At 47.8% G+C, this 16,550-nt stretch overlaps 1 protein-coding gene across 4 annotated transcripts in view; it reads left to right on the forward strand.

Moving 5' to 3' along the window:
• The first annotated feature begins 859 nt into the window (after positions 1 to 859).
• The window catches only part of SYTL4 (synaptotagmin like 4), a 63,138-nt gene continuing 47,447 nt past the window's right edge, over positions 860 to 16,550 (forward strand). For 3 of the 4 annotated variants that reach the window (XM_083160307.1, XM_083160309.1, XM_083160310.1), the window contains exon 1: positions 860 to 993. The gene's annotated coding sequence lies outside the window, so the exon portion shown is untranslated. Of the gene's footprint in view, positions 994 to 1,139; positions 1,518 to 16,550 lie in introns of those variants that run through there. The other variant, XM_083160308.1, reaches the window with a different exon arrangement.

Consider the following 16,550-nt stretch of genomic DNA (forward strand, 5'->3'; position numbering starts at 1 on the left):
CATCTCAACCATCGTGGGCAACCATCCCCCCCCCTCCCCCCCCCGCATGTCCCCAGTGGCAGAAGCTTTAAATTGCCGTGATTTGCTGCTTTTCTGTGCAACTTCAGGCAGTGGTGCAAGTATAATTTTTTTCTTGGTGGTATTGACAGCCTCCACCAAAAATGGGTGTGGCCATGTGCACTTTATGAGGAGAGAGTGGGGGCCTTGAAAAAGGTCTGGAGTCAGACCGAAACGTCGGCCCTTGGCCCACTGTCTTGCACTATTTGCACTTTACTGTTGGGATGATGAAATAAATATATCTGCTTAAGAAGAAGACTGGTGAGTGTCCTCTATGCCTTGTACAATGTTATTGTTACTGGACTGGTCCGGATAACTGAGTTTGGCACCCCAGCAGTTGCTTGAACCCTTTGGAGGAGAGTGTGATCCGAATTCTTGGATATATATATATATATACTGTATATCCCCTGCAGTTACCCATTGACCAAGTTTATTCTGCCTTTACTCTGTGTTTTGACAGTGTAATATTCTCCCATGCAGTTTGCGGCCAATTATGACAAGTGCAAGGGGGCCCCCCTGTCTAAAGTACCCCGGGCCCCCCGAAGGCTTAATCTGGCACTGGGTATGGGAAATGTTGGGAGGTATGGATCATGTTGGGAGGTATACACCTGGGCACCAGGTAAGTCAGAAGCAAATTATTTAGAACAAAATCCAGACAAATATTTTCATCTTGTGCTCTATATAATGTCCGCAGGTTCCCTATAACATTTAATGATGTTTGAATGTTGACTTCCTAATCTACAGTACTTGCTCTGTGCCTGTTTCTGTGCGCCGGCCCTTTAAGAGTCCTGAGTCTGCTGCCTCTCCCCTGTGTTCCTGCTGCAGCTGCTCCTGTGAAAGTTTTCTGATCTCTCACTCTCCCTTTTCCGCATTGTGGAGACAGGAGTCTGGATTATACCCTCCACGCTGCAGCCTGGCTCCTTCCACCAAGACCAGGTAGGTCCCAGCCCCTGATTGCCCCCTAGCAGGTGTCACCTCAGAGCAGCCCAGGATGCAGACACCTGTCCCAGCCACCTGTTTCCTGGTCATTAATTGTGCTTGTGTGTCCGGCTCCTGATGTGAGGCTGCTAGCTCTGGGCTGTGGAGCAGTCATTGTATATATACCCTCCAGTGTTGTACCTACACCTGTAATGAGTATTGCAGTGCCTGTGTGCTGAGTACATTTGCAGGACAATGGGTATAAGCGCCAACGCAGATTATACCATAAAGCTGCTCAGCCAGACCTCATATCCCTGCTGTTGTCAGATGGGTTTAGTGCTGTCATTAACTGAATGAGTCCTGATGGGAGGATGTCATTACCGGTCCTCTGCGAAACAGATCAGCAATTCGTGGCTCGCCGGCTGTCTATGAACTACAAGTCCCAGCAATCCGACGACTTTAGCTGCCCAGCACGCTGAGACTTGTGGTTCCACAACAGATGCCAAGTTCCCGCTATAGCTTGTTCTACTGAATCTCCCATGGTAAGTCCAGGCAGTCCGGGTTCTCGCTGAGATGAATTCAGTTCTAGATTGGCTGCAGTTACTCCTGGCGGTGCTGCATGTGCTAAGGTTACTAATATTTATGCGTGTATAGCGGCAGCATATACCATTGTGCTGTAAAATGTTCTTTTCTTACCGTGAGCTATACCAGGTGCAGCCTTCCCCCGGGGTGACGAATGTCGGTTGGGAAGGGCGCAAGTGTTTTGGCTGTGAGGGTTTCTGTACATGATAGACGTGGATTAAGTCTGCCTGCACTTCCTGTTAGGTGTTACCTGGCGTAACCAGACTTCTACTCTCGTGTGTGTTCTGCGGCTGGACTGTACCGGCTATACTAAAGAGAGACCACGGGCCTGTGCCGGAAATGAACGTGTGTTTAAGGCCTGATTCAGGCTGCAATTTTTGGAGATGGACAAAAAAATGCTGTGCTGCAGGTGGGGCAGATGTAACATGTGCAGACAGAGTTAGATTAGAGTTAAGCTGTGTACACACGGTCATTTATCGCTGACCATATTGCCAGCGATTGGAGTGTGCACCGGCGATAAATCGCCTGGTGCGCGCTCCCGTTTTCAGCCCCCTAATGGTCGCTGGTTGGAGGAGCTTGCTCCTCCGACCAGCGACTTCCCCTGTCTCTTCTCCCGGCAGTGTCATTTTCATCAGCGACCATCTCTGGTCGCTGATGAAAACGGGACACTGAGCAATATATTGCTCCGTGTGTACACAGCTTTACTTTGTTTCTGTGCAGAGTAAATACTGGCTGCTTTATTCTTATGGTGCATACACACGGAGAGATTTACGGTACTTATTATCTGGGCGCCCGATTTAATGTAAATCGTATACGATATTGCATATAATTTATCGGCCGATTTGCGTCCTATTTTCGGCCGATTTTTCGGCCATTTCCTGCCGATTTGCATGCTATTCCATCCTTGCACACCCCCAGGTACTTGTTTCCTAGCACGGCGCCCATCTCATCCCATGGCATAGCATATGCGATGGTATGCTATGCGATTTTCGGGAAAATGCCCCTGATTGTACAATTAAATATCGCATAGCATTGCATACCAGCAAGTGGCATGCGATGCGATTCGATTTTTAATTGTACAAGCACCCTGATGGGTGCTTACAATGTTAAATGCCCCCCCATTTTCAATGTCACCCCCACTATCAACGCCAACCCGAAGCGCAGCGAGGCCCGGCGGTACGCGTCCTCCGACCTTTTCATACCCCCACTTTCCACGTCGGCGTGGAGTTGAATTTAAATAGTGTGGCGAGTACATGCGGATTACTTTACATGTATTCCGCGTCCCCTCACGGGGCTCGCCGCGCTTCGGGCATGGTGGCTCGCTGTGCTCGCCACTCTATCTAAGATCCACTCCACGCCAACGTGGATAGTGGGGGTATGAAAAGGTTAGAGGACGCGTACCGCCGCCCCTCGCGGGCTAGCTGCGCTCTCAATGCTTCGGGTTGGCGTTGATAGTGGGGGTGGCGTGGTAATATTAGGGGTGCATTGCATGCAATGCACTACGATAGAAATTGGGGGTGTGCAATGATGGAATAGCATGCAAATCGGCCGAAAAATCGGCCAAAAATCATCTGCTAAATCGCATCCGATTTTCGGCTGATTTCACGGGTGGCCTGATAATACACAAGTACCAGATTTACTTTCTATTAGACCACTATTAGATCTGCAGAAGACTCCCTTCATAGCAGCAATCTCCCTCATTAGTCTAGCAATCTCCCTCATGTCACCTAGCACACATTACACTGTTACATCATAGTTACCTCCCCTCCTGCATTCTGCAGGAGACTCCCTGACATAGCAGCAATCTCCCTCTCTCCCTCATTAGTCTAGCAATCTCCCCCATGTCACCAGGCCCACATTACACTGTTACATCATAGTTACCTCCCCTCCTGCATTCTGCAGGAGACTCCCTGACATAGCAGCAATCTCCCTCTCTCCCTCATTAGTCTAGCAATCTCCCTCATGTCACCTAGCTCACATTACACTGTTACATCATAGTTACCTCCCCATCTGCATTCTGCAGGAGACTCCCTGACATATCAGCAATCTCCCTCTCTCCCGAGGGTATGGATCAGTGGATAGACAGACATTAGGTCGACATGGGTTACGTTGAGAGGTCGACCTTCCCCACGGAGAAGGACAGCAGTCAAAAGGTCGACATGGGGTTTTCACTTTTTTGTCCTGAATGTCGACACAGTTGACATGGACACTAAAAAAGTGCACCACGTCCCCTTGCATGGCTCACTGCACTTGGCACACTATTTTATTCTCCCACCATGCTCTAGCGCAGGAATTGGGAACCTTTGGTCCTCCAGATGTTGTTGAACTACACATCCCAGCATGCACTGCTACAGTTTTGCTATTTGGCCATGCTAAAACTGTTGCAGGGCATGCTGGGATGTTTAGTTCAACAACAGCTGGCGGGCCGAAGGTTCCCCGTCCCTGCTCTAGTGGATGGTAGGGCATGAATTACCCCATGTCGGCTCAAAAGAAGGTGACAAGCCCCATGTCGACTTTTTGACTGTCACCTTCTCCATGTCGACTTAATGACCTGTCGACCTTCAGTCATGTTGACCTTCAGTGGTCAACCTAATTTGTCGACCTAGTGACCGTGTCTCCCTTCCTGAACAGTCTAGAAATCTCCTATTTCACCTTATTCGTATTATGCAGCGATTAGTTTTTTTTGGGGAAACAATTATCACTATGGCAACATGCATTTTAAATAAGGTTTGTCGTTGCTCTTCTATTTAACCACATGTAAAACACAATACATGGACGCTGACAGGTATCAGTGTCCTTTCTCCAACCAGTACAGGAGATCTTACTAACTGCGTTGGGGCTCATCTACATTCGGATCTGTGTTATTTTATGACGCGCCTCTCCGATGTAGCAGTACATGTCCGCGCTTCTAGGTGTCACCTTCATAATCTCCCTGACGTGTTCTTCAGAAGTAGGCAAGTATGATGTGGGTGCAGGTGGGATAATTAATGACCCGGCAAAAGAATAAAGTCACTTGTGAATGATTAAAGCAATCCTCAAAACATGACCTGTCGGTGTTATTTGCGGAATCTTTCATCCTACCTTTGATGTGGTTCTTAGATGTTGTGGCTGAAAAATACATTAACAGTGAATTCGAGGGAACGAGACTTCAAGGTTATTCAATAAAATATTACATCTATATACAGTAGACTGAAAGTCTTTCCAGCTTTGACAACTGAAATGCAGGAAGGTCAGAACATCTGTGTGATCTGGACACGTTATTTCAGAACGCTGGAATTGTCACTGTGTGGGTCAGATTATGCCAGCCTGTGTATTATATTATATTATATGAGTGTTTTCACATTACTGATGTGCAAACAATAATAATTGTGTAAAAGATACTTTTTTCATAGACGATTGTTCTCTTGATTGTGTTTGTGGTTTCCGCACAGATCAGTTATAGATGTATTTTGTTGTCTATTGTTTGTTTCATTTTTTTATACTTGTTGATTGACAAATGATTATTATTTTAGCAACTGCTTTGTGCGGAGAGATGTTTGATACAATAAATCTCATCAGAAGTTGCGGAAAACCTGGAAGTGCTAATCGTAGTGATGTAGAAGGACGGGCCAGGATTAGGGGATTACTGAACTATGGTTAAATAGAAATCGCTAACATTTCTAAAACAATAAATAATATTAGACATCTGTGATGCTCACCGGCAAAAAACAAACAAACATATTCTGCCACCTGCTTAAGCAGCATGCCTTTTACTGTCATCTAGAACCCCCAACAGGTCATGTTTTCATGATTTCCCTAAAGAAATTGCTAAACTCAAACCGCACCCACTTCATTATACCCAACATGTAGGACTTTGGTGGGGTTGTCCTCTTGGGACCCCCACAGTTAAGCTGCTCATTCTCATTGGGAGACTTGACATAAGATTTCCCTTGAACTGCCCAGGCGACAAAACACATACAATTATTGGACACCTTTAACCTGATTTCTCATCCCGATCCGTTGGAATTGAGTGAAAAGTGGCCAAATCGCACCAGTGTATGGCCAGCTTCAGTGGCGGGGCATGGAGCAAGCTATGACGGGAGATCTCTGCACATGGGATAAAATGTCACAGCTGCTAACTGCCAGGTTACAGGCTGTGTTTGAAAAATGACAGTTAGAAGCTGATTGACTGGTACTTCGGGGTAAAGTTACTAAGATGGGAGTTCCATTTCACATGGGATGTTGCTATGGCAACCAGTCAGATTCTACTTATTTATTTAGCACCTTCTAGAAGATAATAGATAGGATCTGATTAGTTGCCCATAGCAACATCACATCTGAAATAGCATTCCCATCTTAGAAAATGTACCCCTTTATCTCCATCTACTTTACCTCTCCAAGACTAGGGGCCACATTTATCAAACAATATTTGCGGATAAATCCCCGAAAACCAAAAAGGGGACCGCAGTAGGAATCTCTGATCGCCCTGCATCGACACCGGCCACCTCCCCCATAGGTTTCTATAGGGGGTACGAAGCTGCCCAATGTATCAACATCGGGCAGCCTGGCTTCGCATCCCTGGGCTATCGCCATTCTGAGATGGCAATAGCCCATTGTAGCCTATGGGCTACGGGATCGTGCTGCTGCCGGGGAAGTGCGGTCGGCAGGGGGTCATCACTAACCGCGCATTCCCAGACCCCCTGGCTTCTGTCTGAGCACATCACAGCGTCGGGCTCCTTTCAGAGGGATGATACATCCCAGCGCTAGGATCCTGGGTGGTAATATTCTGCCCAGATTGCATTGTCAATGTGATAATTGATAAATGGGCCCCTAAAGGAGCCCAACAACTACAGCAATTTTATTTATTTATTTGCCGATCGGCCAACATCATTTGTGATTGCGGTCCGATGAGCGCTCCGCGGATCTTTAGCTATATCTGATCTTACCTGCTGCAGGGAGATCAGAAGATGCAGCTAAAGATCTGTGGGACCCAGGTGTTCATGTGTTCAAGTATTTAGGAGTTGGGGTGTTTGGGGGCGTTCCGACACTCTGGTATTCGGGTGCTTGGGCACTTTTGGACTCTTTGGTATTTAGGCGTTGAGGTTTCCGGTGCTTGGGCGTGTTGGATATTTGGGAGTTGGGGCAGTCTGGTGCATTCGGGCATTCGGGCATTCGGACGCTCCAGTGTTTGGGGGAGGTCAGGCTCCCAGGCCATCAGCGGGGGATTTTTCTTAAGAAAAAGGTTTGTGAAAATGTCTCTCTGCGCGAAATCTTTTGTCCAGGACTGACGGGGAGATCAAGGGAAATACTGAGATAAATCTTTTACGATCACAGATCTTTCTATGTTGTGGGCATCTTTAGTACATAGACCTCCCTAATTATTATACACTGATGGAAGTAGATGTCTCAGTACTTATAGCGCGCATACCAAAAGGCAAGCGATGCGATATCGTGCGATGTTGTACAATGTCATACAATTTTAAAATTGCCACTGAGCCCGAAGCGTGGCGAGTGCAGCGAGGGGACGTGAAGGTATACGCGTCCGCTCGCCACGCTACGGGCTCGGTGGCTCGCTGCGCTCGCCACACTTTCTATTCTCAACTCCACGCAGACGTGGATAGTGGGGGTATGAAAAGGTCGTAGGACGCGTATTGCCGCCCCTCGCGGGCTCGCTGTGCTCTCCACGCTTTGGGTTCACGTTTATAGTGGGGGGGGGGGGGTCGTGGGGGTGCATTGAACATTGTAAGCACCCATTTGGGTGCTTAAAAGCACCGTTTAGGGTGCTTATACAATTAGGGGGCAAAAATCTCATCGCATCGCATGCCATCGGGTGTATGGCATGCGATGCGATAAAAACATTGCACGACCAACATCGGGGGGCGCCGCTATAATACACAAGTACCGATGTCTCTATTTTAAGAGTACTTAGAGCCTCATTAAACACCAATACTAAATCCAGTACAAGGGGCCCATTTATCACCATCTGCAGAACATCGGCCCAACTCTCAATGTGCACAGATGTATCAATTATCTCACGCAGGGACAGAGCTTTCGTTAAAGTTATGTCCCTGCAATGGGTCTCTGCAGCTGCGCTACTACCACTGCCACTGGCACCCCATCACGACGAACCCCCACTGCTGTTATACTATGGTTCAGCTCCTGCTCCTGGCCGGGTCCATCGGACACACACACAGCTGATCACACTGGCTGGGTCCATCAGAAACACACACACAGCTGATCACACTGACCGGGTCCATCAGACACACACAGCTGATCACACTGGCCGGGTCCATCGGACACACACAGCTGATCACACAGCTGATCACACTGGCCGGGTCCATCAGACACACACAGCTGATCACACTGGCTGGGTCCATCAGACACACACACACACACACACACACCTGATCACACTGACTGGGTCCATCGGACACACACAGCTGATCACACTGGCCGGGTCCATCGGACACACACAGCTGATCACACTGGCCGGGCAAATCGGACACACACAGCTGATCACACGGGCCGGGTCCATCAGACACACACACACAGCTGATCACACTGGTCGGGTCCATCGGTCACACACACAGCTGATCACACGGGCCGGGTCCATCAGACACACACACACAGCTGATCACACTGGCCGGGTCCATCAGACACACACACACACACAGCTGATCACACTGGGCCGGTTCCCGCACTGCCTAGGAGCAGAGAAAGCTGTGCAGAAGTTAGCAATTCGCATCTTAGCCCTGTGATTGGCCACTCTATTTGTCCAATCACATTTCCTATTATTAGTTTGGGAAATGCGATTTGTGTACTAATAACATACATCTAGAGGGGTTTTCAGGAGAACCAGTAATTCAGACCTGCTTGCTGAACTGCGTATATTCGCTGTGTAGCGAGCAGGTTAATGTTGCCAGCGGATGTGTACACCAAGGCTTACTTTCAGACTACATGATGATGGCTGAATTGGGGGCCGGCGCTTTGTCATTCGACATCTTCCACCCGCCCTGAGCAGTCATGGTCACGCCTGCGTTCCAAGGGACCTGCCCAGTGTTTCTATGTCGCCCACGCGCATGAAATGCTGGCCGGACCCCAGTGACCGCCCCCTGCCTGTCACTGTCACAACGCATGCGCAGACCACCACCATCGGGGAATACGGACCTGTGCAAACAGGTCTGAATTGGTCCCATGGCATCAGCATTGACCATTAATGTACACATTGGTCTTTTTATACACTGGATACTGTATGGAATACAGTATTATTACCTAGCACCATAGCTGGTCTATAGTATAGGCTGTATCACACATTTCTAATAATATAAATCAATGGTCAGGAAAAGGTTACACATTCCCATAATTAATAAATAAAAACACAAACATAAGTATAACTAGTACTGCATTTTAAAGTTCACATTCTCCCACCTCATGGTAAGGCTCCTGTCTCTTCTTCCTTGCAGCTCCTCTCTGGTCCCCCTTACACTGCATGGTGTGGTGGCAGCTCTAGTAATCATTTGTTGTCATTTTGTGAGCCACTTGCCAAGAGGAGGGGGGGTTTCCGAGTTATCGGCATTAACTATTCCCTCTCCTCTCTGGATATAAGTAACTACTGGAAACAGAAATAAACAAATGTAGTATATATAAGGCAGGTAAAGCACAGGAGATGAATATAGTAGCCATGAGGTCGTCTTCTCATTATACGTTATTATCCGTGTAATTACAAATCCTGTTACTCTGTAGGTGAACATGTGACCTCCCCACAGTTATCGTTACGTTACATATAAGTGTATGTATACAGGCTCTGTCTGACTCTCACGGATCAATGAGTCACGTTCACCCGCATTACTACCCCTCCGCTTACACTTACATACCTCCTGTCCCGCTGTCCCACCCTCGGCAGGCATTGTCCCGCTGCGGGGGGTGGCAGTTGAGAGACCCCCCCAATCTAATAGAATAGACGGCACAGCGTCTATTCGCGTATGAAAATGAGGTAGCGGCTAATTAGCATAAGCCGCGCCCTCATTTGCATACGCCTCGTCCCCTTTTCGGACGCACGCGTGGCTTCGCCGCGCGAGTGTCCCTATTTCCGCAACACAGAAGTTGGGAGGTATGCACTTAGTGGGTGATATGCTTACTTGTAACAAGAGCTGACACTCGCCTTCACCCCACGTATCCACATCCTGCCGTGTGCCTTCTGCGTTACCGGTCTCGCAGTGATGTCACCTATTCCCGAGGGAACTGGTACCAGAACTCACACTGTAACAATGCTAGAAACACTGCACAATACTCCTCAGCGAGGATTTTTTTATAATTAACCATCCACATGGGCTATGAGCAATGTTCCCTCTAATTTTACGAAGGCTGTGTGCGGCAAAAGATTTTGGCTGTGCAAGTTTGGAAGGAAATTTAAATTTTTGTGCGTCACTTATATATAACTGGAAAATTACGCTCAGCATTTGTGTTAACTTTACTTTAAAATTATATTAAACATTTAAACATTCAAAACACAGCACATAATGTAGTTAATGGGTGAAAAACACATTAATGGAGTCCACAACTGCAAAAAGGGACCACTGCTGCTTTGTGCGCTCTGTTTTAATGTCTGTGCGCACCCATATCGAGTTGTGTGCGCGCGCACACGCGCACAGCTTAGAGGGAACACTGGCTATGAGATGGAATGGTAAAGTCCACCGAGCGCAGTGGGGTGCGGCACTGAGCGCAGTGGGGTGCAGCACCTGGTTCAAAGCGATACACTAAGTGGGAGTCCACATGCTAAAATGTCAACACTGACACCAAAAATGTGAAAAACTCATGTCGACATTTTAATGTGTCGTCATTTTCTGTATTAACGTTTTGCTGTGACAATCTTTTCCTAAATACTGTCGACCCCAAGTTCCGCTCCCGATTAAATCCATTCTGAAAGGAAACCAAATGAAAACGGGGGCTAGGTAAAACCAGAACCGGACTGAATCCCATAACGCCGGACCGTACAGGCTCCATTCATCAAACTGTGCCATTCCTGGGCTTGTAGTGTCTCGGCCAGTGGCGGTGCCTGTGACACTTATCACCAGGAAGAGGAGGAGGGAGATATTACAGCCTCCCTGTTTGGTCAGGGGAGGTAGTAAAACTGTATCGGTCCAGACCATATGTGGAGGCTGTAATCCCCCCCCCCCCCCCCCCCCCCACTGCCCAACCCCCACCACCACAATCCCCCCCCCAGGCAGAACACACAAGCTCCGGAATGGCACAGTTTGACAAATGGAGCACGTCCGGTCGGAGGTTCTGGGCAGAGCCGGCCTTAGGCATAGGCAAACTAGGCAATCAGCAGCTTCTGCTGATTAAAATGATATGCAGCATTCCTATATTCTGTGTGTGAGTGAGGCTGTAGCTGCACTGAAATCACTGTAACATAGCATTCCGTATGCAGGTACAGCCACAGTCGCACACAGAATATAGGCATCATTTTAATCATTGAAAGCTCCTTGTGTGTGCTGGTCATAACAATGCAAATAAGATGAATTTTTAGCAAAAAAGGCACCCAACGTTAGCAGAACTGTCCAGGAGCTGCATGGCTTATTGAGTCAAGATGTATGAGGAAACATCTGTATCCAAGCAGAGGCAGAGGTCACAGTGTTAGCGGCTGTGCGAGTGCTGTCTGCGGGTGGGTTGGCTGTGCAATAGTGTTCGGTATATGTGTAAGGGGCTTTATGTGTGTCATGTATAAATGCATTAATAATTTGGGACATGTGTAACAGGCATTATGTGTGTCATGTGTATAAGTGCATTAATAATGTGCAACATATGTGTAATGGGCATTATGTGTGTCATGTGTAAAAGGGCATTAATAATATGCAACATATGTGTAAGGGGCATTATGTGTGTCATTATGTGTATGAAGGGCATTAATAAAGGTTGGCATAATGTGTAAGGGACATTATGGTTATAAGGACATTAATAATGTGTGTCATGTGTAAGGGGCAAAACTGTGTGGTATTATCAGGGGTACAGAGAGAAATGGGTAGGGGGTACAAATTACCCAGGCCAAAGTCTGATGGAAGGGCCCAGTGGGGGCCCTGGGCCCCCTCCCCTTAAGTGACCGCAGCAGCTGCAGTTCTTCTCCTCTGCCCAGTACACACTGCTTTGCCATGGAGGTGCTTAAAATACAATATTTTCTTACAATTTTTTTTTAAGGGCATAATGTGAATAATGTGAGGAGTAATGTAATGTATAAAGTAAAGTGGTACTACTGTGTGATGTAACGTGAATAAGGGACACCATCGCAAGATATAATGTGAATAAAGTTGCACTACTGTGTGGCATAATTTGAATTGGGGGTAGTATTGTGTGGCCATGCCCCTTCCCAGCAATAACACACCCCTGTTTGGGCTGAGCACCGAATGTGTGCACTGTTTCTATTTAAAATATTGCGGGTAGGAGCACCAAAATGATGACTGCTATGATGAGGGTTGATGGTGCTGGGAAAGGGGAGCAGGATCAGAGGCGGAACTAGTGGCGGTGCTAGGGGGCACCAGCCAAAATCTTGCCTAGGGCGTCATTTAGGCTAGGGCCGGCTCTGGTTCTGGGTTCCTGTTCCGGTGGTTAACCGTGAAAGCCCCTACCTACTAGCTACTGTACCTAGTACCCCAATTAGACAGACCACCACACCCATTTATAAGCTTATTCTACACATTACCAGTTTCCTTAACCGGAAATAACGGTCGCCCCACCCCCATTTGGTACACATAGCTGGCCTCCAAAATAAATAATACTGTAGACACATTTGTTGCTAAAGGTTCCGCCCACATCTTCCACCCCTCCCCCAGACCACACTATCCGATTCTCAGGTACCTGATTATTTTTGCACCGGACTCCCACCAGTGGATTGCTCATCCCTGGCCTGCATCATGTCTCCACCGACCTTACCGCGCTGTTATCACGATGTGTTAATAAATAGCGTCCAATATCTGAATCAATCTATATGGGCAACTGTATTAAATCAACATTGAACACATTCTATAATTGGCTACTGCAGAGCTACACTCAGCATTGTCAGTGTTTTCAGGATCCGTTCCCAGGAGACCATACAGGAATATAACTTGGCAGGATGACCCAGGATTCTGCCCTGCGTAATGTTTGCTTGGTGTATATTTATTCAGTCAGCTGTGCCGCTTCGTCACTGCTAATTGTTATGTTCTTGTGCTTTACGTGTTGTAGTATAGTCATTTTAGCTATTTTTATCTTATATTATTTTATATTAATCACAGTCTACAAATCAAATGTGGATGTTATGTGAAACATTAGACAGAATTCATAGTGTGATATTTGAATATGTCACAAGAATGTATTCAAACTATATCACGGGACAGAGCTTGCAAGAAAACTCTTAGCCATCGAATCCCTCCCTGCTACCCCACCACTGTGCTCCTGCCCCAGCCCCCTGCTGCTACCCAGCTCCCTGCCACCTTTCTCTCATTATAATAGAAAACAATGATCAGTGATATCCTTCTCTGTGACCCAGTTAGCTGAGGTGCAGTGAAAGTACCGGAAGGCACCTCAGCTGACTGATCACAGAGAAGGAGATCACAGTTCTCTGATTGGATGGAAGTTTAATTCTTTTTTAAATTTATTTATTTATTTTCTGTGATTAGCCTGATTAGACACATGGGCTGATCACATAAGGCAGCTCCATGCTCTGCTCTGCTTGCAGGGAGGGCGAAGTAGAGAAAATGGAGCAAAGCCTGCTAATGCCTTATTTAGATGGCGTTATTATTGCAAGGCTCCCTCTGGTATTTTTATTTTACAATTTTCCTTTAGTAATTCTGAAACTGATCACTTCCCCCCATTACACGTATGGGTAATACGATCGACTTACTGCCAGAATGCAAGTTTAAGTGCTTGGAGTAGAATTTTTACAAAGACACTTCTAAAAGCCCTTTGATCCATTTAAGTAATACTGAAATTGCTATTACGGATGGGCTTCAATTGGCATTGTAGCCAGCACACCTCCCTCTGCATAAGGGAACAGAGGGGCAAGTTAAGGTTGCCTGGAAACCCCCCTCCTCTTGGCAAGTGGCTCCAATGATGGAAATAACAATGGTGTATGATAGGATTACTAGAGCTGCCACCACATCACGCAGTGTAAAGGCCCCCATACACTAGCCGATTTTGGTCAGATTTCAGCCAGATCAGTCGGATCTGGCCGAAATCGGACCAAAATCGGCTAGTTTTGATGTCCCCTCAGATCCGATGCGCGGTCCCGTGCGCATCGGATCTGCGTCGGGTGGTCGGACCTGCTGCACGTCCGACCACCCGACTTGGGACCTAGTGGGGCGGTGCGCACTGCGGCGGTGGAGGGAGCAGGGGGGGCTGGGGACGCTGCGGGGGACACAGGCGGCATAGAGCCGGGCAGGGGGAGCCGGCGGGAGCTGTCAGTATTGAATTAAAAAAAAAGCCCATACAATGCATGGGCGGCCTGTGATTGGCTGAGCGCTCTCTCAGCCAGTCAGCAATTGGCTGAGAGAGCGCTCAGCCAATCACAGGCTGCCCATTCATTGTATAGGCTTTTTTTTTCTAGCACTGACAGCTCCCGCCGGCTCCCCCTGCCCGGCTCTATGCCGCCTGTGTCCCCCGCAGCGTCCCCAGCAGCGGGGGACACAGACGCTGTCCTCCCGCAGCGTCCCCAGCAGCGGGGGACACAGACGTGTCCCCCGCAGCATCCCCAGCCCCCCTGCTCCCACCAGCTCCCACCTCTGTAGCCCCCCCCCCTGCTCCCCGGGTTTTTTACATGTGATAAATCGAGACGATTTATCACATGTAAAAAATGGCACATCAAGTGCCAATCTAATCAAGCTCCCCCGGGGAGCAGCCGGGGAAGTCGGGGGCGACTTGTCCTAAGGACAAGTCGCCCTAGTGTATGGGGGCCTTTAGTGACCGAGCGGAGCTGCTGCACATGCCCAGTAGTATCAGCTTCTTCTACCAAGTTTGCTGTGTGTGGATCTGAGTCTTCAATCAGTGCACTTCATTTTTCATTGATGTACAGTAATCATTCTTTAATATAAACAAATTAAATTGCTTGGATTTACAGTTCTGAGCATTAATTATATGTTGATGTCATTGTACAGAAATAATGTGTTTAAAAAAATGTATGTTTGTGATAAATAATATAATTCCAAGTAATAAATAATTACTCCTGCTATGTACTAATGTGGGATGTACACATCCTGTTGCTTTCAGGCAAATGCCAGACAAATCCTACACTAAGCCAATGTAATGACTTTATTTCTGGAGACGTCTGTATTCTCTTCTGTCCTATTCATAAAAGAGTCAAAGTGCGTTGCAGTATTACCATGTAGACGCTAATGGCCCCTAATTACCTTTCACAAAAGAACCATTTTCTAAATATAGACACGAGAATAAGAGTGAAATAATGATTGCAGCGGCAACAATGCGCTCGTTTATCAGGGAAGCAGTTAGCACTGCAGGCCTGAGTATAAACACACCACACCTCACCCCTCCTGCGTAGCCTGCAGCAGCACACCTGTATACAGGGATTCCATCTCTCAGGAGAGGGACCAACCTGTTTACCTTCTAATAGTCCTGCTTCCTGTACACCAGGGGTGGCCAACTGTCACATTCCCCAGACCACCTAGCTGGTGCACAGCTGTAGTCATTACTAACTGTCACATTCCCCAGACCACCTAGCTGGTGCACAGCTGTAGTCATTACTAACTGTCACATTCCCCAGACCACCTAGCTGGTGCACAGCTGTAGTCATTACTAACTGTCACATTTCCCAGACCACCTAGCTGGTGCACAGCTGTAGTCATTACTAACTGTCACATTCCCCAGACCACCTAGCTGGTGCACAGCTGTAGTCATTACTAACTGTCACATTCCCCAGACCACCTAGCTGGTGCACAGCTGTAGTCCTTACTAACTGTCACATTCCCCAGACCACCTAGCTGGTGCACAGCTGTAGTCATTACGAACTGTCACATTCCCCAGATCCCCTAGCTGGTGCACAGCTGTAGTCATTACTAACTGTCACATTCCCCAGATCACCTAGCTGGTGCACAGCTGTAGTCATTACTAACTGTCACATTCCCCAGACCACCTAGCTGGTGCACAGCTGTAGTCATTACTAACTGTCACATTCCCCAGACCACCTAGCTGGTGCACAGCTGTAGTCATTACTAACTGTCACATTCCCCAGACCACCTAGCTGGTGCACAGCTGTAGTCATTACTAACTGTCACATTCCCCAGATCCCTTAGCTGGTGCACAGCTGTAGTCATTACTAACTGTCACATTCCCCAGATCCCCTAGCTGGTGCACAGCTGTAGTCATTACTAACTGTCACATTCCCCAGATCCCCTAGCTGGTGCACAGCTGTAGTCATTACTAACTGTCACATTTCCCAGACCACCTAGCTGGTGCACAGCTGTAGTCATTACTAACTGTCACATTCCCCAGATCCCCTAGCTGGTGCACAGCTGTAGTCATTACTAACTGTCACATTCCCCAGATCCCCTAGCTGGTGCACAGCTGTAGTCATTACTAACTGTCACATTCCCCAGATCCCCTAGCTGGTGCACAGCTGTAGTCATTACTAACTGTCACATTCCCCAGATCACCTAGCTGGTGCACAGCCGTGGTCATTACTAACTGTCACATTCCCCAGATCACCTAGCTGGTGCACAGCTGTGGTCATTACTAACTGTCACATTCCCCATACCACCTAGCTGGTGCACAGCTGTGGTCATTACTAACTGTCACATTCCCCAGATCCCCTAGCTGGTGCACAGCTGTGGTCATTACTAACTGTCACATTCCCCAGATCCCCTAGCTGGTGCACAGCTGTAGTCATTACTAACTGTCACATTCCCCAGATCACCTAGCTGGTGCACAGCTGTAGTCATTACTAACTGTCACATTCCCCAGACCACCTAGCATGTGCACAGCTGTAGTCATTACTCACTGTCACATTTCCCAGACCACCTAGCTGGTGCACA

This window comes from Crinia signifera, chromosome 9 (genome assembly GCF_055691185.1).
Source record: "Crinia signifera chromosome 9, ASM5569118v1, whole genome shotgun sequence".
In the NCBI taxonomy this organism is placed as follows: domain Eukaryota; kingdom Metazoa; phylum Chordata; class Amphibia; order Anura; family Myobatrachidae; genus Crinia; species Crinia signifera.